This window comes from Microcaecilia unicolor, chromosome 3 (genome assembly GCF_901765095.1).
Source record: "Microcaecilia unicolor chromosome 3, aMicUni1.1, whole genome shotgun sequence".
NCBI lineage: Eukaryota > Metazoa > Chordata > Amphibia > Gymnophiona > Siphonopidae > Microcaecilia > Microcaecilia unicolor.
Window position 1 is genome coordinate 39,491,151 of NC_044033.1, and position 22,638 is coordinate 39,513,788.

A 22,638-nucleotide genomic window follows, 5' to 3' on the forward strand; every position below is an offset into this window, starting at 1 on the left:
GTCGGGAACACCCCATGGTAGAAAAAATGTGCCCACGCTACCCCGGCGGTAGTGTCAATTTGGCCCACATTACCCGCACGTTAGTCCTACTGCTGCTTAGTAAAAGCAGGGCTTTTTTTGAGGGGGTACTTGGAGGTACTGAGTACCAGCACCTTTTCTGTTGTCTGCTAAAATTGACTCATGGTCCCCAAGTTTTAATGAAAGAGCTCAGGCTCTACACAACAATTCTGCCTTGTCATAGATTCTGTGACTGGTTGCAGGGGGCCTGGCTATTGTGGGGTGGGACCGTAAGTGATCACCCCACCCTTAAAGAATGGCCTAGCATTTGAGTACCAGCACCTTTTTCACTAGAAAAAATGCACTGAGTAAAAGGGTCCCTCAGGAATGAAAATGTATACCAGGATTCAGTTAGTGCATGTATCAAGGATTCGTGGACTGTTTGCTGAATTAGTGAGGTCCTTTGAAGGACCCATCGTACTGTCCTTCCTGAAGCAGCTTGTATATCGGCGAAACAAGGCACACTTGTTGAAGGGTGTCACGGGATGGTGTCAACATTCCAGATTAAACAGCGCGGTGATTTCCCCAATTGCACGGTCATCAGCCTGGACTTACAATACTAACTCAGCCTGGAGTTATCACAAGAAGATAGGTGAATTTGATGTTTTGAGAGATATTGATTTGGAACTGTCTCCTTGCATTTTGTATTTTGAGAAACGGGGCGGTTAGGTTTGTTAGTTTTATACATTGGGGGTACAGGCTTTAAATTAATGTGCGGGGTTGGGGTTTTTGTAAGTACCGGTCTTTTACTGGATTGGTGGTTTTGAGGGGAGGTGTTTCATCTTGTTAATTTTTATAAGTAGTAAAGGAGAGGGAGAGTTTTTATACCATCCGTTTTTCTCATGTATTCATGAGTTTTTGTGTTTGTGTTTTTTTTTCTCTCTCATTCTCCTCACTGGAACCAGTGATAGTATCCTACTCCTTGAGAAAATAGTGGATGGTGCATTTTATGCAGTACGTTCTCTATCAGGAGGTTTGAGGTTCCTTGTTGATATATTGGAAAGGATTCCAGTTGTGTAATCTTAGAATTACAAGGTGAGACACCCACAAAACTACAATTTTTAACTCATATTAATGCCACTTCAGTCAAGTCATCTGGGCTCCACAAAAGACCCAATGTTTCACAATCTTTCTGTTACCAATAGGGTTACTGGTAGGAGCCACAGAGCACACCATAAATTATCAACTGCATGAAAAAAATGATAGAGCTGACTTGAGTAGAGTGTGACCTAATTTAATTACTTGAATTTGGTGTTTTGATTTACAATAAAGGCAATTATTATGCTAACAGGAGGAGTGGATGAAATTAAATTTATTAGGTATGCTGCTGTCAGGCAAGTTTAAATTCGGGAAGTAAAGGATGCCTCACATTTAATTTCCCAATCAACTAAGACAGCTCAATAGTCTACAATATATCAGGATGAATACAAGGTGAAGAACATTGTTTCCCAAAGGTAATAACTTGAGCTCCTAATACATTGAGTGAGCATTTTTTTTGAAAAAGGATTAGAACAGAATGTCCAGATGTATGGATGCAATTATAAAGAATGAGCAATTTTCTGGTTCTAATTAACTTCTGTTAAAATAAACATTGCATAACAATAACTCTTTAAGGATAGAAAGTTAAAGTATACACAGTAAGGGTTTGTGCTTGATAAGCATTGATTTTCATGGACTGCATTAGACCGCTCATTATGAATTAGAGGTAAGCAGTGGACAGAAGCACTGTCACCACCCATAATTGACACCATCTGCACTATCTAGATATATTAGGAACTATTTAGCCCTACTATCCCATGGGGCCTTTTTACGAAACCGTAATACAATTTGCAGTTACCGTGGTTTGAAGTGGGACTTTACTGTGTGATAGCTGCAAACTTAGGGGTCCTTTTACTAAACTGCGGGAAAAAAGGCTCTGCGGTAGCAGTGGGGGGCTGTTTTTCTCCATGTGCCAGGGCCCTTTTACCACAGCAGGTAAAAATCCCTTACAAAATGGCCATGTGGCAAGATAACTTTTGTCACGTGGCCAGTGACGATCCTAGGTCGGCTGCCACCTGGGGTGGATCGCCGATGAACCCTCCCCCCGGGTTCAGCATGACACTCCCCCCTCTCGGCGCAATGACACCCCTCCCGGTGCATCAACCCCCCCCCCCCCCCACCCGGGTGCATTCTTAGCTGCTGGGAGCAGGTGTTCTGCTCTCGGCTCCGCTGGCTCCCTGCTCCCTCTGCCCCGGAACAGGAAGTAACCTGTTCTGAGGCAGAGGGAGCAGGGAACCAACGGAGCTGACAGGTGCGTGGCTGCTCTCTGCACCCCTCCAGCGGTGTGCAGCCAGGGCGGACCGCCCACACCGCCCCGCCCTTGGTACGCCGCTGCACGTGGCTATGCAGTGGGGAGCCTGGGTTAGAAAACAATGTTTTTAAGGCACAGTGGAAATGCCAGAACTACCACCGACGGCCACGTTGGGCTGGCGGTAGTTCTGCTTTAGCGCACGTTAAGCTCGCAATGGGCTTACCGATGGTTTATAAAAGGGCCCCTTAATGTGGCAGCTGTTGGGGATGATCCTAGCTTTTGCTGTTGCAGCTACTGCGCAGTACTTTGCTTGGAGTTAGCGGGGAAGTATTTACAGCCAGATTCAGTAACAGCACCAAAAAAATAGGTGAAGAGAAAAATATGTGCTTAGCACTACTCTCAAGATGGCACTCCGGGATGAGCTCCCTTTATAGAATATACACCTAGTGGGGATTCTCGCACCCAAAGTTGGACGCAAGGACTTACGCCGGCTTAAACCTGGTGTAAATCCTGCAGGCCACTGCTCAGAACTCTCGCAGTAAGCCAACAGCGCAGGAACTGTATCGTTGGAACAGCGCACAAAACCTAGCTCACCAATGCTCAAAGGAAAATGGAAAGGCTCACCCTTTAAGGGGAGCCGATTACAACCGGGCTGAAGGCTCAGGAAGAACCTGGGGTGGGAGGGGGGAGAGGGAGGGAGGAGTGGGAGTGGATAGGAAGGATAAGAGATTGAAGGGTGATGGGTAAAGGGGCGGGTAGGGAGGAGGGGTGAAGAAGGGCTGTGAAGGGAGACACAGCGCCATTTGGATTTCAGCAAGCAGAGGGAGCAGTGTTGAAATTTTGGGACCTGGCTGCGGCCTAAATAAATCCACATTCGTTAAAGAAATTGGCTTCTGGTGTGGTGTTTGGATTAGAAGGGGGTGACTGAGTGAATGCCGAATGCCCGTGTTGTGGTATTGAATTGTATGTGTGCTGTAAAATCAAAAGCAAGGGGGAGGGGGGGATTGTGCTTGGTGCATGCGCAGAGGAGTTTCACAGTAAGCCTGGCAAAAGCCAAAAGTGAAGCCCACATCGGTGTCTGTTTTCTGCATCTTTAAATATAAGCATTTCAATCTTTAATTGGAACACTTATATTTAAATGCGATTTCACTTTTGGGTTGGCTTTGACTTGCATATATTTGTTTCTCACCACGAGCATTTAGGGGCTTGCAAGGGCTTCCTTCTGCTTCCAAATTATATAAAAACTGGCAGATTTTAAAGGAAGAATCAAGAGAAATCCTCTCTTCAAACACCTTAATGCCTGATCCAAGCTGATGTCATTTTTTCAACGGTAAGCGTGGCTTTGTTTTGCGCGCTGTTCTCTGAGCATTAGGAGGGAATAGAAAATGACCTTATTAACATCCGTTTGTCTTCATTAGCAATCTATTTGCACTAATTTGTGATGCACTCATTTCCTGCACTGCTAACGGCCTCCACCGCCCACGTTTGGTTCTGATTATCGTAGCACTGATGCGCAACTTGGGCGCGCATCATCTAAATTCTATAACACAGCGTCTAAGTCTTTGGAATGCCCCTGACCCTCCCATGCCCCTCTCATTGCCATGACTTCTTTTGTGCTATGATCCCTTTCCTGGGATCCTTTTTCCCATCCCATTCCAAAGATTCCTTGTCCTCTATTTCCTCTCACTGCTCCCCCCCTCTCTTCTCAGCATCCCTGGACTAACCACTAAGCTTTCTTCCCCCCCCCCCCCCCCCCGCCAATGAACCAAATAAATTGATCAACCACAAAAGAAATAGCAGAAAACAGCTTAATTTATAAGACATAAAATGCAAATAGACATGAATTAATAAGCAGACCCATTGTAAGTTATGCAAATGTGTCACATAATTGCCACATAAATTTGAAAACCCTTCCACAAAATCTTAAAATGTCAGCTGCAGAAAATCAGGGGCCATAGTATTAGCCATCTTATCTTATTAAACAATCTTTCATTGCTATGAATCTGTGAAAATACAAAGTAATGGGCTCAATTATGTCTTTCCAGCAGAAGTTAATGTACAGCAATAGGAGATAATTGTTGAGTTTCTCTCCTAGATGTATATGGTGTCCCATAAGCCTTGATTATTTCACCTTTTCTAATATATTTACCTTTTTAATGAAAAATTATTAACTTTTCAAATTAAACACTTCATGTATGCTGACGATTTGAAATTTATATCTCCGCATCAGCCTCAATCACAAAGCTGCATTGCAACAGCTCTCAGAGTTACTAGACTACTTAGCTGGGACTCAGTACCTGACTAGAATGGACCTTAGTCGAGGGTACTGGCAGATTCCCCTTGCAGCTGCTGCTCAGGAGCGATCAGCATTTCTTACTCCATTTGGTCTGTATGAGTGTACTCTAATGCCTTTTGGAATGAAAAATGCACCTGGTACATTTCGGTCCTTAGTGAATCATCTGTTAGATGTACACATTTCAAGGGAACGCCTAGGCCCACCCACGCCTTTCCCATGGCCACACCCCCTTTGCAGATCTGCATGGAAACACTTAGGGGGTCCTTTTACTATGGTGCGCTAAAAATGGGCTACAGTAATGTAGGCGCGTGTTATGGACGTGTGCAGAATCATTTTTCGGCGCACCTGTAAAAAAAGGCCTTTTTTTAAAAATTTTGCCAAAAATGGACATGCGGCAAAATAAAAATTGGCATGCTTCCATTTTGGGTCTGAGACCTTACTGCCAGCCACTGACTTAGCGGTAAGGTCTGTTAACCATGTGGTAATTGCCTACGTGCATCAAGTTGGAGTTACCACCTGATTTTCACCGCTCATCAGACGCATGAAAAAAATGAAATTACCGCACGGGCCGCGCGGTAGCTGGGCAGTAACTCCAAATTGATGTGCATTGAGGGTGCATAGGCACCTACGCGGCTTAGTAAAAGGGCCCCTTAGTTGCTATTCTATAAATGGGCACTTAAGTATGTTTTATTGACCTATAAGTGTATTCACTCTGCAGCTCCTCAGTATCTCTCCACTCTCTTCTCTCCCTACGTTCCTCCCTGGGAACTCCGTTCACTGGGTAAATTTCTCTTATCTGCACCCTTCTCCTCCACTGCTAACTCCAGACTCCGTTCCTTTTATTTTGCTGCACCATGTGCCTGGAATAGACTTCCTGAGCTGGTACATCAAGCTCTATCTCTGGCCGTCTTCAAATCTAAGTTAAAAGCCCACATTTTTTATGCTGCTTTTAACTCCTAACCCTTATTCACTTTGTTCAGAACCCTTATTTTATCCTCCTCACCTTAATATTCCCTTATCTCTTGTTTGTTCTGTATGTCTGTCCTAATTAGATTGTAAGCTCTGTCGAGCAGGGACTGTCTCTTCATGTTCAAGTGTACAGCGCTGCGTACGTCTAGTAGCGCTTTAGAAATGATAAGTAGTAGTAGTAGTAGTAATATGCCGTTTCTGCCTCATTTTGGCGTCTTGCAGCCATTAGAATGCTTTTTTTGCATCACATATTCGGCATGAAATTAGCATCTAACATTTGGTTCCATACATAGAATTTCCCCTTTAGTGTGTGCAGATACAAAACTAAAACGGAATGCTTAGCATGTCCTGCTTTAGGCCATTTCTGCTGCATTAGGCACGTGTTAGCACTGAGCGTAGCTTAGTAGAAGAGCCCCTATGAAATTTCCACCTTGCAGAACAGATGCGACAGAATCAATCTACGCTACTCAAACAACAGTTTTCTGCATGCAAGGCGTTAAACGGAAACTTACAAGGTTGCTGTGGTAGCACATTTGAAATTGAGTTAGATTTGTATAATATTCAGCTTTAAAATTTGATAGCGTTAGCACATTTCTGAATGAATTTATATTTTTAGCAAAAGTTAATTTTAAATTCCAAGACATCTAATAACCCTCTCTGATCCAGAGACTGAAGCTATGAATGTGCAAAATACTGGTAATATCCAGGAAATTTTGGGTCTGCCATTAAATTCATTCACACAGTACTTTAATTTTTTGCTGTTTTGGGAAGGAGGAGAATCAATTATTTTAATATATTATTTCACAAGGTGTTATCTATTTAGAAATTCTATTATTGAAGTTCCAGTTTGGGTTGCAATCCTTCTAACACTTAGAGAACCTTTTCTTAAAGTGCGTTAATAGTTTATAGTTTATTCACAAGCTGACTGGCAGATCTGGGCAGTGTACAGAATTAAAAAAACAAAGTGAAAACTGTAAGAAAAGAACTACAATGTAGAAAATGTAGTATCACTCAAACATAGTAACATACATAGCTTTTGATACCACTTAATTGGGTTTCTTTTCCTTCTTTTCTCTTCTTTTGGACTATTTAATTTCAAGGAAAACCTTATCTCCCCTTCTTTTCTCTCCCCCCCCCCACCCCTTTCCCCTGCCCTGATCCAGTCTTTCCGTTGATTGTAGCTTGTATGGATGACTTTTATCTTATCTATAAATATTGCAGTTCTTTTCAGTTTCCTCTGACTTGTGGAGGAGTGGCCTAGTGGTTAGAGCACAGGTCTTGCAATCCATAAGTGGCCAGTTCAAATTCCACTGCTGCTCCTTGTGATCTTGGGCAAGTCACTTAATCCTCCATTGCCTCAAGTACAAGCTTAGATTGTGAGCCATCCTGGGACAGAGAAATATCCAGTGTACCTGAATGTAACTCACCTTGAGCTACTACTGAAAAGGAAGTGAGCAAAATCCAAAAATAAATAAATAATTTTTTGTAAACTGCTTTGATCTCCTAAGTTGGCAAAGGCAGTATAGCAAATGCTAATAAACTAACCTACTGAAGGGGCTCCACACCTGAAACCTATTGTCAGGTACAAGGTGGCACAGAGCCACTGAGGTCAGCATCAGCCCCATCTCTTTTCCCTCTGCTACACCAAACTATAATTTCCTTCTGGAACCCCTCCCCTTGACAAGACCAGCCCTTTCCCAATCGGCCCAGCCTGGATCCCTTCCATCATCCGCCCATATTAAAAATGACTTTCCTTGGTGTCTAGTGGCTCTTCCAATCCCTCGATGGGACCAGCACCAGCCAATTTCCCTCCCTTCCTTGCACCCCCAACAGGTCCATCTGGTCCTCCTTCCTGCCCACCTTAAAAGAACTGCCCTGGTGTCTAATGACACCCTTCACTCCTCCTCCCACATGTCTACTCACCCCACCTGGATAAAAAAAAAAGTAATCTCTGGTGTCTAGTGGGGACCCCCTTAAATGAGGCAGGAGCAATCCTCACTTGCTTCTCCCTCCAGGCTATCACCTTCAAAATGGTGGTCCCCTGCCCCACACAGTGCATCCTGGGATGCATTGGGCATGACCTCTCTGCCATATAAGAAGTATAAATGAGCATTTGTAGTGAAACCACAGGCAGTGCTATTATGAACTCCAGTCAGGTTGAAAATTATCTGCACTTTGTGTTATCAGTGTTATTTATTTATTTATTATATCCCGCACGTTCCCACTAAAAGCAGGCTCAATGCGGCTTACATAGTAATAGGTAACACAGAATTTTGTTATGTAAAGTAGGAAATTAAGTATAACATAATAGAAGGATGGATGGGTAGTAAATGGATTGGTAGGTAGGAAGAGACAGGTGATAGAGAGAGGAGGGTAAGGTGGGAGATAGATTCTGGGTCAATGTTGTTTTCTCTTCAGTATATGTAAGGTAAATGGGTTCATGAGATTAATCTGGGTCTTTTGGGTAGGCTTGCTTGAATAGATGGGTTTTTAGTGCTTTTTTGAATGGTAGGTGATCATGGATTGCTCAGATAGGTCTAGGGAGAGCGTTCCATAGACGGCTGACCAGGAAGGAGAAATTGGATCCATAATAAGTTTTGTACTTGAGACCTTTACAGCTGGGGTAGTGCAGGTTGAGGTACTTTCCTGAGGATATAGACATGTTTCCTGCTGGATGGTCGACCAGATTTATCATATAGTTTGGAGATTCTCCGTGTATTATCTTGTGGATTAAAGTCTGGGCTTTGAAATTGATACGTTCTTTGATTGGGAGCCAGTGCAGTCTTGCATGGAGAGGAGTTGCACTCTCAAAACGTGATCTGCCAAAGATGAGTCTTGCTGCTGTATTTTGGGCGGTCTGAAGTTTTTTTAGGATATAGGCTTTGCAGCCTAAGAAAATACTGTTGCAGTAATCAGCATGGTTAAGTACCGTGGATTGCACTAAATTCTGGAATGTTTTCTGGGGTAGATATGGTTTTACGCGTTTCAATATCCACATCATTGTGAACATTTTCTTTGTGGTGGATGTGGCGTGATTGTCGAGGGAGAGGTGGCTGTCTAGTGTCACTCCAAGGATTTTCAGGTTTTCAGAAATGGGAATTGTAGTGCTGGAGATGGTGAGATTAGATGGGGGAATTGTGGAGTGCTGAGATGAAAGGATTAGGCACTGTGTTTTTTCTTTGTTCAATTTCATCCTAAAGGCGTTGGCCCAGGAGGTTAAGATGTTCATGCCCATGAATATTCTATCAGAGATTTCTGTTAGGTTTGATTTAAAGGGAATGAATATAGTAACATCATCAGCATAAATGAAAGGGTTTAGACCATGTCTGAATAGGGCTTTGGCTAGTGGGATCATCATTAGATTGAAGAGTATTGGCGATAAAGGGGATCCTTGAGGTACTCCGCAGATAGGTGACCAGGGGGATAAGATATCAGTGGATGATTTAATTTGATAGGACCTTGAGGTGATGAATCCTTTTATCCAGTTAATAATGTTACCGCCGATTCCAAGTTTGTCCAATAGTTTGGTTAGTATGTTGTGATCTACCATGTCAAATACACTGGATAAGTTGCAAACTGTGCCAATCATTGGGACCCCTGATGCAGGTAATTTTGCCGAAATCCAGCTGTGTTGGGTTTTTTGGGTTTTTTTTACAATAAAGCTTTTGGTGAAGACCTGATTGTTGTTCCATTACTTCTTTTGACCACCTCTGTATTGCTTCAACTAGTGGTTCACCACCAACAGAAGTTTTCTCCTGGCATTTCTTTGTGAAAGTAAAAGAAAAGACAGGCAGGTTTCCTCCCATCCTTGCATTTGTTATGACATCACAACTCCTCTCCTGACTTTTTACGGAAGGAGCCAGCCAGAAACATTGTGTGTACTGCATCATTTGAAATTTTTAAATGCATGTGTTTTCATGCAGTAGTTACAGGCTCAGATGAAATATACTTAATAGCTGCCAGTGCATATCTTATTATTTAAATTGATACTATTTTAATAATTCCTCTTGCCCACGTTTTGTCAATAGCACAAAAAATCTCAAACTTCAGTGCTTCACAGCTCAGATTTAGTTTCCATAGTTTGATTTTCAGCCTTAGGTCTGTTTGTTTGTTTTTTTCCAACAAAGCAAACAAGTCTTTTACAGCTTCTCTTGAGCTCGATATTCAATAAATTGCCATGGCAACCAAAAAGGAAATACACCAAGGACTTATCACCAAAGGGCTTTAAAGTGTGTGCAGGTAAGCATTATCAGAAAATAAAGATAGATCGACAGACTATAACCAACCTCTCTAATTGATATTTGTGATATATAGAGAGATAGAGATGTCTTTTGATGTTTTCATTTTTGACCACTGTTAATGTTGCCTCATTTGTCAAGAACTAGCAAAAGTTGCACTTAAACATATACTAAGGGGTCAATATTCAAGCCAGACTCCTCCTTGTGCCCAGTTAGTGCTTCAGAATAATCAACACTGCTAACCTCTGCATTGTCTAGGTCAGTGTTCTTCAATGCATGGCCTGGGGACCAATGGCAGCCGTTGGAGACCTCTGGGGAGACCCTCATCAGCATTCTGGCATTTTTTGTGCTGCTCTCTGCCTCTCTAACCAAGTTCATGACAGAAGGGAGAAAATGAATGATCGGAAGAGCCAGGGGTATAGCCAGCCCACCAATTTTGGTGGTGCCCAAGGATGGACTGGGGGGGGGGGGGGGGGTGCAACGCATGGATCCCTCCTCCTCCAACTACCCCCGTACGTGCCAAATATACCTTTGCTGGCAGGGATGCCAGGGCTCCACCAGCCAAATAAATACAGTGCCGCCACTCCCCTCCTCCTCGTGCTGCTTCCTTAAAGCAGAAGTCGTATGCGTGAGAAGTCCCAGTATTGGTGGCTGAAGGCATGCGCCAACTTTTGCCTTAAGGAAGCAGTGTGTGGAGGAGGAAGGGAGAGGCGCCACTGTATTTGTTTGTCTGTTGAGGCTTTGGCATCCTCACCAGCAAAGGTAAAGGGGTACTGCAGTTCTGGAGGGGCCCCGTGACCAAAGTGTGTGTGTGTGTGGAGGAGGCCAAGCCCCCACCTACCCCCCCCCCCCCCATGGCTACACCACTGGGAAAAGCCACATGCTCAAAGGAAAAAGCATTTCTCAAAAGATACAGAGAATACATTTAGAAATGCCCACTTCCTTGAGGATAAACCCAATAAATAGTGTGAAGGTGGGTTGGTGGGGTAGATGTCATTGGCACACACTCGTCAGCAGTGTTGTGACCTCACATTGGAAGATATTTGGCAGCTCTACCTCAGCACATTAACTTCAAAGTGGTCCCAACTTAAAAATTAGTGATAACTTATTTAGGTAGTATTGGGGCAGTTCAGGGGTGGAGTCTGGGCAAAGCTGGCACTTATTCAGGTACCAGCAGTTAGCTAGCTAACTAGGCAGATAGGACTACATAAAAAGCTATCCAGGCACTGTCCTGAATATTGGCCAATTTTCTGGAAACATTCTGGGCAGTGGCCTGAGAAGAGGTGGCCCAAGTCAATCTGCCACCTGAGGCAAGGATTAAGTTGCTTCCCTGGGTCTACTGCCACCATCTCCCCCACCCTGGCCATGATCTGACATCACCTCCCTTCCTTCCCCAAAACGACCTTTTCTTTTCTTGTTTTTCAAAAGGCGGCCTACCTCTCTGATGTAATTTCCTGTTTTCTCGGAGGTGAGCTGTAGTAGAGAGAAGGGGCTGGGACCGGCGGCAAGGCATCAGTTTCACTTAAAGGAGCATGCAGGACGTGAAGAGGAAGAAAGAGCAGGGCAGGGAACACGGCAGCACCAGAGACCGGCGCTGAAGAAGACTTCAGCTGGCGGGGGTTGGGGATGCCCGCCAGCAAAACCAGGGGCCCAGATGAAATTTTGAGGGACCCAGGCCCCCACCTAGCTATGCCACTGGTTTTAACTCCCCAGGAGTTAAGCATAATTGCTGCCTCAATCATTCTTCAAAAGCCTAGTCCCAATGAGCAGTTAACTGACACTTACAAGTGAGAAGGGGCAGGTGTGAATGCTGACAGGCAAATGTTTTAAAACCTATGATTGAACTTTCCTGACCTGCTCCAACCATAACCAGAACATACCACTTTCAAACCTGTATGTGCTGTGGCTTTTCTAAAATTGGCTCTTACATGTATCGAGCCATTTAAACATGCAAATCATGTTTTTACACTTGGACAACACCAGATCTTATTAAAAATGTAACAAGCTATAGAGCTAAATTGCCTCAGTGGTGGCCACTCATTGAATTAAATTGTAATCAACCGAGAATGACAGCACCCACCTCCTCATTGGCCAAACAATACTATTATTTTTTTAAGGCTTCTTATATGTATTTATACTCATAATGCAATTTTTAAAGCCATATTCAACTTTAGCTTCAACAAATATTAGGGTCCTTTTACAAAGGCACGGTGAAAAATGGCTTGCGGTAGTGTAGGCGTGGGTTTTGTGTGGGCACTGATCCATTTTTAGTGCATCTGTAAAAAAGGCCACAAATGGACGTGCAGCAAAATCAAAATTGCTGCGTGTCCATTTTGGGTCTGAGATCTTACCGCAGTAAAGAATCCGAGTGGTATTTTTATTTTTTTTTATTTTATTAGTGACATTTATATCCCACATTATCCCATAAGTACATAAGTAATGCCATACTGGGAAAAGACCAAGGGTCCATCGAGCCCAGCATCTTGTCCACGACAGCGGCCAATCCAGGCCAAGGGCACCTGGCAACCTTCCCAAACGTACAAACATTCTATTCCTGGGATTTTGGATTTTTCCAAGTCCGTTTAGTAGCGGTTTAGGAAACCGTCCAACCCCTTTTTAAACTCTGCTAAGCTAACCGTCTTCACCACATTTTCCGGCAATGAATTCCAGAGTTTAATTACACGTTGGGTGAAGAAGTTTGAGTTCAATGTGGCTTACAATAAACAGTATAGGATACATAACAAAGAATAATGCATAAGAAAGTAATTTGTTGTAACTTATGGATTTTAAACATAATCAATACTTTCAGAAACAGATTTACCAACACAGGAAAAAAAAACTCTGAATATCATCAGCGTAAACCAAAATAACCCAATAATTTGCAAAGACGGCATATGAAGATGTTAAAATGGCAGATCCTTGTGGAACTCTCAATGATACATCAAGAATAGAAGAATGTTGTCGTCGACTCTTCACAACACAAACTTTTCTTAAAGACAAAAACTAATTAAACAATTTCAAAACCGATTCAGTAGTCCCTACAGATTCCAACCATTTAATTAAAAATCTCATGTTCAATAGAATCAAAGGCTGCTGAAATGTCTAATATAAGAAGAACCTTTGTCAATGCCAGATTTGATTAAACCAAATATTGAAATCAACAAAGTCTCGGTATCATGTTGGGCATGAAAACCAAATTGACTGTTTTTATGTTGATTTTTATGCTTTGAAATTTTAAAAATCTGATGATGATTATTGTTGATGGCTAAATATCAATGCAATGACCTACATGCATCAAATGGCACTTGGCATGCGTCCATTTGGCGTGCCAGAAAATAAAAATATTTTTCAGATGAGCGTAGCAGACATGTGTCAAAATTGAAATTACCGCAAGGGCCATGAGGTAACTGGGCAGTTACTCCAATTTGGCACACATTCGGTGCCTACGCAGCTTAGTAAAAGTGCCCCATTAATATTTCACTTATCTTTATAAAGAAATTTCCTTTTAATGGAAAAGGTGCCGGTCAGGGGCTGGATTGTCTGACATGTATGTTTTGCTACTAATGATGTATCATTTGTTGAAGCTATAGTTGAATAGCCACCTTATAATTGAAAAAGAAAAACGCCTAGATTTCGACCCAAATCGGGAGATAGACGTTTATCTCACAAAAACGAATAAATCGGTATAATGGAAAGCCGATTTTGGACGTTTTCAACTGCACACCATCGCGGAAGCGTACAAAGTTGACGGGGGCGTGTCGGAGGCATGGTGAAGGCGGGACTGGGGCGTGGTTATCACCCAAATAGAGATGGGCGCCTTTCGCCGATAATGGAAAAAAAGTATGCGTTTATAGCTAGAATTTAGGGCACTTTTCTTGGACCCTGTTTTTTCACGAATAAGGCCCCAAAAAGTGCCCTAAATGACCAGATTACCACCAGAGGGAATCGGGTATGACCTCCCCTGACTCCCCCAGTGGTCACTAACTCCCTCCCACCACAAAAAATGATGTTTCACAACTTTTTATTTTCGCCCTCAAATGTCATACCCACCTCCTTGGCAGCAGTATGCAGGTCCCTGGAGCAGTTGTTAGGGGGTGCAGTGGACTTCAGGCAGGTGGACCCAGGCCCATCCCCCCCCCCTACCTGTTACAATTGTGCTGCTTAATGCTTAGTCGTCCAACCCCCCCAAACCCACTGTACCCACATGTAGGTGCCCCCCTTCACCCCTTAGGGCTATAGTAATGGTGTAGACTTGTGGGCAGTGGGTTTTGAGGGGGATTTGGGGGACTCAACACACAAGGGAAGGGTGCTATGCACCTGGGAGCTCTTTTATCTTTTTTTTTGTTTTTGTAAAAGTGCCCCCTAGGGTGCCCGGTTGGTGTCCTGGCATGTGAGGGGGACCAGTGCACTACGAATCCTGGATTTATTCGTTTTTGAGCTGGGCGCTTTCATTTTCCATTATCACTGAAAAACAAAAACGCCCAGCTCACAAATTGTCGAATAAAACATGGTCGTCTATATGGAGATAGACGTTTTCGTTCAATTATGCCCAAAATTGCATTATGAGTATAAACACATTTAAGAAGCTTAAAAAAAAATAATAGTATTGTTTGGCCGACGAGGAGGGTCGGTGCTGCCATTCTCGGTTGATTACAATTTAATTCAAAGAGTGGCACTGCTGAGGCAAACAATCCAGCTTTATAGCTTATTACATTTTTAATAAGATGTGGTGTTTTACACACACACTCACACACATGCTTTTGATGACATTTGGATCATTTAAACTACTCTGCATTTGAGTGTTTTCTGGACATTGATATCCTAAGTGCAATCACTCTCCAAATATATAGCTATCTCAGGGGTCCTTTTATTAAGCTGCACTAAAAAGTGGCCTTGACGCACCCTTATTTGCTGCTGGAAGATGGCCAATGTTCCATTTCCTGAATTAATGGCCACATGCTAATTTTGCCATTAGCATGAGGCCATTAAAAAATATTACCACGAGAGGTCTTACTGCCACTTATTTTGTAGGTAGTAAGGGCTCAGACCTCAATCACATGCTGATCAACTAGTGCATGGGAATGCAGATGCAATGCTAACTGATAACACAGAAATGTCCACAACTGTCCCCCACAGACATGTTCAATCGGCATAAAAATATTTTTTTTAGCGTGTGATTTGTGCACACACATAACAAAATTGCCACAGGACATGTCAGCACATCCCGCAATAAGTCCTTTTCAGTTGTGATAAGCACACATCTGTGGCACAGCCACGGGAGGGCCTTAGGGAGCCTGGGTCCCCCAAATTGGATTTGGGCCTCCCAAGACCTGTTGATTTGGCTGGCAGGGGTTCTCAAGCACCACCAGCAGAAACCTTCCTCCAGCGTGGTTTGCTGCCACACGGTGCTTGCCCTGCTTCCCCCTGCAGCACGGATGCTCGGTTTTAGTGAAATTCAGCATGCGCAAGGCTTTGTACATGCTTAATTTCATTAAAACTGAGCATGTGCTCCACAGGGGGAAGCAGGGCAGGCGGCATGTGGAAGCGAACAGCGCTGGAGAAAGGCTTATGTGGGGTTGCAGTGAGGGGGGGGGGGGGCGAAGAGCAGCAGGGAGATGGGGCAAAATATACCCTCCCACTTTAGACTCAGCCCCCCCCCCCCCACACACACACACAAATTGAGGTCTGCCTATGCGCCTAGAATGCACTAGTGCTTCCTACAGCTTTGTAAAATGACCCCTCAGTATAATAATTGTTCTTGAGCATTAGATTACGATTAACTAGTTTTAAATAGGGCCAGGCACCAGAAACTTTTCATTTTCATGGTGTTTTTTTCATTGGGGGTGATATTCAGACTGCGGAAGGTAGCTGGACTGCCTCTCGAGGTCTGTGCTGAGCCCGGATATTCAGTACTGGTCTTTTTCTGGTGACCAGCATTGAATATCTAATTTATTTTCGGCCGGTTTGATCTTAACCGGCCAAGCCGATATTCAGTGCTAGCTGGTTACATTCAAACTGGCCAAATAATACCAGCTATTAACACAGTCATATTTGGCCGCTTAGCTGGCGCTGAATTTTCCAGAATTTCCAGTTATATCGCGTGATACAACTGGCTAGCTGCTATCCGCTGACCAAGGATATTCAGCTGGATATAGCCGTCTGTCCCCCGCTGAATATTTCTGGATAGCCGGCTAAGTACCAGTTATCAGGCCAGCTGCCATTCTTGGCCAGTTAAATAGTTTTGAATATGGCAATTGCTGATATAAAAGAGAGTGAAGGTCAGCATGCACACACCTAACTTCAAGAGCAAGTACGTATGCCATTGTCAAAGACTGGTGTTAATTGTTGTTCCTAAAGTCGGCAGATGAGTGCCTTAAGTGACAGTATTCTATACATTTAGATGTGCAACTGCAAGACACGCCCCTGATCCACTCATGTGCACACCCCTTTTGCAGCTGTGGACTATAGCATTTAGGTGTTAGGGGAGGAACTTTAGATATGGCTTCCCAAATTCAGTACATGCTATTATGCAAAACACACACACACATAACAGCAGTATGAAATACAACCCACCTAAATTGCACAGGTGTTGCCAAATCAATTTCAATGTGCATAAAGGCTTTCCCCTTTGTCAGCCCAAAGTGCTCACCTATTTTTCTTTTTGGAGGAGAAAAGACCTCAGAGCAGTTTAACTGGTCAAGGCTGCAAGCTTGTTGCACACTCTCAATCATGTCTTGAAAGCTCCGCTTTATTCAAAGTGTTTAACTCTTCAATATAATTCATTTAATAGCTATCTTGCAGGAATTCAGAAACGCCATGACAAGAAAGAACTTATCTTTTTCTACTAAGCCTGACGGGACCATCGTTTCACTCCAGTAAAGCTTCCTCAGGGAAAGTGCTATACTTCAATGTCATGGAAAAAATAACCCAAACTTTCGTTCTCATCTCAAAAATGTAAACCTGCTCAAAATTCAGTGCCCCAAAAAAAGAGCACTAAGGGATCTTTTTACTAAGCTGTGTGTCTAAGCGCGCCCAACGCGCGCCAAAATGGGCTTACCGCCCGAGTACCGTGTGGCTCTTGTGGTAATTTCATTTTCTGCGCGTGTCCGATACGCACGTTTGAAAAATATTTTTTATTTTCGGATGCGCACAATGGATGCATGCCAAGTGGCATTCGATGCGTGTAGGTCATTACCGCCGGATTCTTTACCACTAGGTCAATGGATGGCGGTAAGGTCTCAGACCCAAAATGGACGCGTGGCAATTTTGATTTTGCCGCACGTCCATTTTCACCCCCCCCCCAAAAGGCCTTTTTCACAGGTGTGATGAAAAATGGATTGGCATGCACCCAAACCCCGACACTACCACAAGCCATGTTTCAGCGCGCTTTTGTAAAAGGACCTCTAAGTGCCGGATTCTATACAGACCTCCTAGTGTTCCGCGATGAAATCTAAGCATATTCCACAACAATGCACGTAACTTAATTGGCTTAACATACTAATTAGCGTTGATAACAGCAGTTATCAAGCAATAATGAGCACTAATTGGCAATAATTAGAATTTAAGTGCACAACTCACTAAGGGGGTCTTTTACTTAGGCACACAGCCGTTTTTAGTGCATGTTAAAAATAGATGCACGTTAAATGCCGATGTATTCCTATGGGTGTCTTTAGCGTTTAGCACAAACATATTATTAGCATACGCTAAAAACACCAGCGCGCCTTAGTAAAAGACTTCCTAAACATATTCTGTAATGAACTGTGCATAAATTTTAATACACACTGTTCAAAAGGGGCGTGGTTTGGGCGTGGAAATGGGCATTTCGTGGGTATTCTAAAATTTCTGCGCAGTATACAGAAAATGCCGAGCACCTCTCCATGTGCCCAAATTTGGTCGCGTTCATTTAGGCCTAAATCCTGATGCCTAAATTAGGCGCAGAGCAGATGCATTCTATAAGAATGTGCATAGATTTTCGAAATGGCCACAATCCACCCATAACCACACCTATAATCTTAATGCCAATTAGTGCTGATAACTGCTTAACATCCTATTACAGCGCTGATGAGTTAGTTAACCAATTAAGTTACGCACATTATTGCAGAATACACTTCGATTTCCATGCAGAAATCAAGGTGCGATAGAGGAGTGGCCTAGTGGTTAGGGTGGTGGTCTTTGGTCCTGGGGAACTGAGGAAGTGAGTTCGATTCCCGGCACAGGCAGCTCCTTGTGACTCTGGGCAAGTCACTTAACCCTCCATTGCTCCATGTAAGCTGCATTGAGCCTGCCATGAGTGGGAAAGTGTGGGGTACAAATGTAAAAAAATAAAATAAACAAAATAGAATTTGGGGGTATTTGCTTGCACATAGTATGCACTATTTCCTGACATTACATCAGGGGCGTAGCCAGACCTCGGCAGGAGGGTGGTCCAGAGCCCAAAGTTGGGGGGGGGGCACATTTTAGCCCATCTCCCCTAGCCACCGCCCCCTGTGCCACCGCTGCTGCCGCCTCCACCACCGCAAGGTACCTTTACTGGTGGGGGTCCCTAAACCCCACCAGCTAAAGCCTTCTTCAGTGCCGGTCTCTGGCACAGCATTTTCACTGATCTGTGCTTTCTTGAGTCCTGACGTCCTGACCCTCATGTTCCTTTAAGTGAAACTGAGCATGCTCAGTTTCACTTAAAGGAACGTGCAGGCGCGCCACGTTTGCTGATCTGTGCTTTCTTCCTCCTGACCAAGGAACGTGCAAGACGCCAGGACTCAAGGAAGCACAGATCAGCGAACGCGGCTCACTGGAGACCGGCGCTGAAGAAGGCTTTGGCTGATGGGGGTTCAGGACCCCTGCCAGCAAAACCAGGGGCCCGGACTAAATCTGGAGGGGCCCAGACCCCTGTGGTCCCACCTAGCTATGCCTCTGCATTACATGCATATGTAAACAACCCCCTTTTTACTAAGCTGCGCTAGCGCTGCCATGCGGCAATGTCGACTCAGCCAATTTAAAATGAATTTGCTGTGTCGGCATTAGTGCTCCAGCAGTCGCTAGCATGGCTTAATAAACAGGGGGACAAATAAATAAGCTTGCATACTTTAAGAAAAGTGTGCACTATGCATGTACAGTGCACAGTATTAACAGGAAACTACATTCATTTGAAATGACTAGTTATTAATAGAACTATATTTTCCATCATATCTACTGGATACAGTAAGCATATTTAAATGTCCCTCCCCAACCATTGTTCTTTATGCTACACATTAATCACAGTTAAATTTATACAACTCCAGTCTTTTGTATACCCTAATCTAGCAAGAGTTGAGTAATTCAGCAAGTTGACACCGAGAACAAAACTGGAAAGTTAATAAATTGTCCTTTTGACATTTTTCCTTTGTGATATATTTTTATGTATGCTAGTAAAAGAGTGTACAGCAGGGTACAAAACCAGAGTATTACCAGTGCTGTGGGAATTTAATTCCACAGTTTTAATGCAGTGTACCTTTTGTTTCTTTGCCACGTACAGACAAAGGCCTTTCCGTCACCTGTCACTTAGAAGCAAAAATACAGAATCTGACGACTCAACAACATAAGAATAGCCATACTGGGTCAGACCAATGCCAGTATCCTGTTTCCAACAGTGGCCAATCCAAGTACCTGGCAGAAACCCAAATAGTAGAAACATTTCATGCTACTCTTTGGGGAACAGAAAATATTTTAGTTCATATTTGAAGCTTAAATGAAACATAACTGTAAATGATCAATTTTGTAAGTCTATTAAGTAATTTAAGAACTGTGCAACAAAATGAAGCATGCCACATGATAAAAGCACACAGGGTACCTATAAATGAGTAAATTAACTTCTAATAACCTGTGTTATTGCAGTGACTGCAGTAGAACTGAAATGTACTACAGTATATAGCAATGTGGTGAGATTCTCCTATTGTTACCATGACAATTAATGTGGCATTAGATATTAATATCATAATTACAAGAGCTGATGCTTCGCAATAATTGTATATCATATGGCACACTTCAGCAACCCCCAGGCAGATTACAAGAAAAATGCACCTGCAGCATGGAACTTGTGTATGTGTTTAGGTGCTTCTAAATTACTACAGCTAATTTAAATGTACTGCTCAAAAATAAATAAATACAGACATTAAAACAGTTCTTAATACCTTGATATATATATATATATATATATATATATATATATATATATATATATATATGAACCGCTACTAAATGGACCTGGGAAAAATCCACAATTCCAGGAATAGCATGTATAGAATGTTTGCACGTTTGGGAAGCTCACCAGGTGCCCTTGGCCTGGATTGGCCGCTGTCGTGGACAGGATGCTGGGCTCGATGGACCCTTGGTCTTTTCCCAGTGTGGCATTACTTATGTATTTATGTAGTAGTAGCTTTTTTTTTTTTGCATTTATAAGGTACATATTTTACAAAATAATATATAGGAATGCTAATAAGAAAAACATTTCAAGAAGGAAAAACACACTAGCCCATACAAGGCAGACTGTGAACCAACCAAGTAAAGAAGGGAAAAAAAAACCCAAAAGGCTTTATTGGCCTTGAAGCCTAGAGTTTTGGCCCTTGGTGCAAGTTTTTTCCTTAAATGTCCATCAATGTGCTATAACTTTCCAAGGTAAAGACTCCCCCCCTTTTCACTTTGAATGGGCTGTGTTAGCAGTACTGCACCAGCAGCCGCTAGTGTGGCTATGTAAAAGGGGGTTCTGCACTAGCTGGGGGTGACAGGAAGAGCCCTGGTGAACCAGCAGAAAGGGAGTGAGCTGAGAGATTTCCTGAACAAGAGATAGGGTTTAGCTGTTACTACAGGGTTGCTGGACTTTTCCTTCTTCAAGAAACGTAACAGGAGGTGGGTAAGCTACAGGAAGGAAGGGTAACCTAGAGGGGGTTAGAACTTTTGGGAAGCTGAGCTGGCAGTACAGGGATACAGAGAAACTGTGATTAGAAGGAATTCCATGAGCTGGAAGCATAGGAGTTGGCTCTGTGGGCACTTGAGCACCCCCAATATTGAGCAAACTCTTTTTATTGGGTCCAGGGAGGGGTCATTTCTATTGGGTTTAGCACCCCCAATCATTGTGAAAAGTTGGCTCTTATGGCTTGAAGTAAGGACCACAGAAACGTGGGGAAAGGGAAAGTTCCTTGGTAAGACATGGAGCTGTCTTAACAGGAAGCAGAAGGAAAACCCTGGTAAATGGTTTTCCTGCTGAAATAAATCCAGAAGGCAAGCTGGGAGAGAAAGGTTTGGCAAGGGTTTGGTTTGCTAATACAGAAGAGTAATTGCTTTATATAATGTAAAGAAGGAAGAAATTCTGTTACCTTACGGTAAATGGTTTGCTCACTGGCTGAAACAAACCCAGAAGAGAAAAATATCAGGACACAGTTTGATAAATGCAGACCAGTGCCTTCTCTGAAATGCTGCAGTTAATTAAGCTAAAGAATGAGCCAGTTCTGTTATTTCATTATTACCAAAGATGAAATCTCTGGGAAAGGGCTGGTGAATGCAGACAGTTGTTACTCCTAGGAATGCTGCAGCTTAAGTGGGAAAGAAGGAAAGGAGGAAATAATTCGTCTTTAGTAACATGAGTCTCTTTAGGTTAAGATGGCCCAGAGATTAACTGGCAGCATTGAGTGTGCAGAGAAAAAAGTGCCGGCAACCCTCTTCCTCTATCTGTCTCATGCCATCTTCCACTGTCTACCCTTTAAAGGCAGTTTTCCCCTCCCAAACACAGTGTTTCACCTAAAGCTACCTGTATCAGTGCTCTGGAATCTTCCTTCTGCTATGCCCCAGCCTCTCCTTTGACGTAACTTCCTGTTTCCACAGGGGTGCGACAGAGGGAAGATGCAGGGGCCCACATGGATAGCATTAGGATGAAACGCTGTTGGTATTCAGGAGGGAGAAACTGCCTTTAAAGGTAGGCCGGAGGAGAATGGCCTGAGAGGGGGCATGCCAATGGGGGGGCACATCAATAAGAGGGTGCCAAACCAAAAGTTGATTCAGGGTGCCACAGCTCCTTGAGATGGCCCTGCGCTTTGGAAGGGAGGTATAACTGCTTCCATCCCAAGGGACTGCCCAAGGAGCTTTTTAAAAAGCTCCCTAAGAGAGAGTAAGAGGGTACACAGGGAAAGTGTAGTATCCTTAGATTCAATTATCTTACTTTCCAAAGTTTCTAATTTATATCGATTCCCCAAAGAATCTTTGACAAGTGTAGTTGTGGTATCTTCTATAGATGATCTAATATAATAAAACGCACCGTGAACGTTCTGAAGACAACGTTCTGTGAAGCCGGAAGTTTGAAGCCGGAAGCTTCAAGCTGAAGCCTTGAAGCCTTGAAGCCATCTGACGTCACTCCCAGTGAAGCCTTCAAGCCAGCCAGCCGTCTCTGCCCCGCCCTCGCCTCAAACCAAACAAATCGGGAAGCGAAGCGTCAGGGAAGGAGGCGGCGCTCCCGACGTAAAGCTAGACGTCGGGAGCGCCGCCTCCTTCCCTGACGCTTCGCTGCACGAACCGCCACGGAGGTAAAGTTAAAACGAAGAAGAAAAAAAAAAAAAGGAAGCATGGATGCGAACGGGGGGGGGGGGGGGGATGCATGGATGCGAAGGGGGGGCATGGATGCGAGGCATGGATGCGAAGTGGGGGGGGGGAGAAGAGGGCGGGCCAGGCTGGGACATGGGAGAGAGAGTAGCATGGATGCGAGGGGGGGGGTCATGGAAGGGCAAGAGGGGACTTGCTGGAAAAGGATGAATGGAGGCGGCAGG

The 22,638-nt window shown here is 43.7% G+C and overlaps 1 protein-coding gene and 1 long non-coding RNA gene across 2 annotated transcripts in view; both read right to left on the minus strand.

Moving 5' to 3' along the window:
* Positions 1 to 22,638, minus strand: part of NRXN1 (neurexin 1) — a 2,115,739-nt gene that overhangs the window by 1,491,579 nt on the left and 601,522 nt on the right. The window lies entirely within an intron of this gene.
* Positions 1,938 to 17,156, minus strand: LOC115465398. Its single transcript, XR_003941406.1, has 3 exons — positions 17,144 to 17,156; positions 2,159 to 2,164; positions 1,938 to 2,041 (listed from the first exon to the last, which is right to left on the minus strand). It is a non-coding gene; the product is annotated as an uncharacterized LOC115465398 (long non-coding RNA).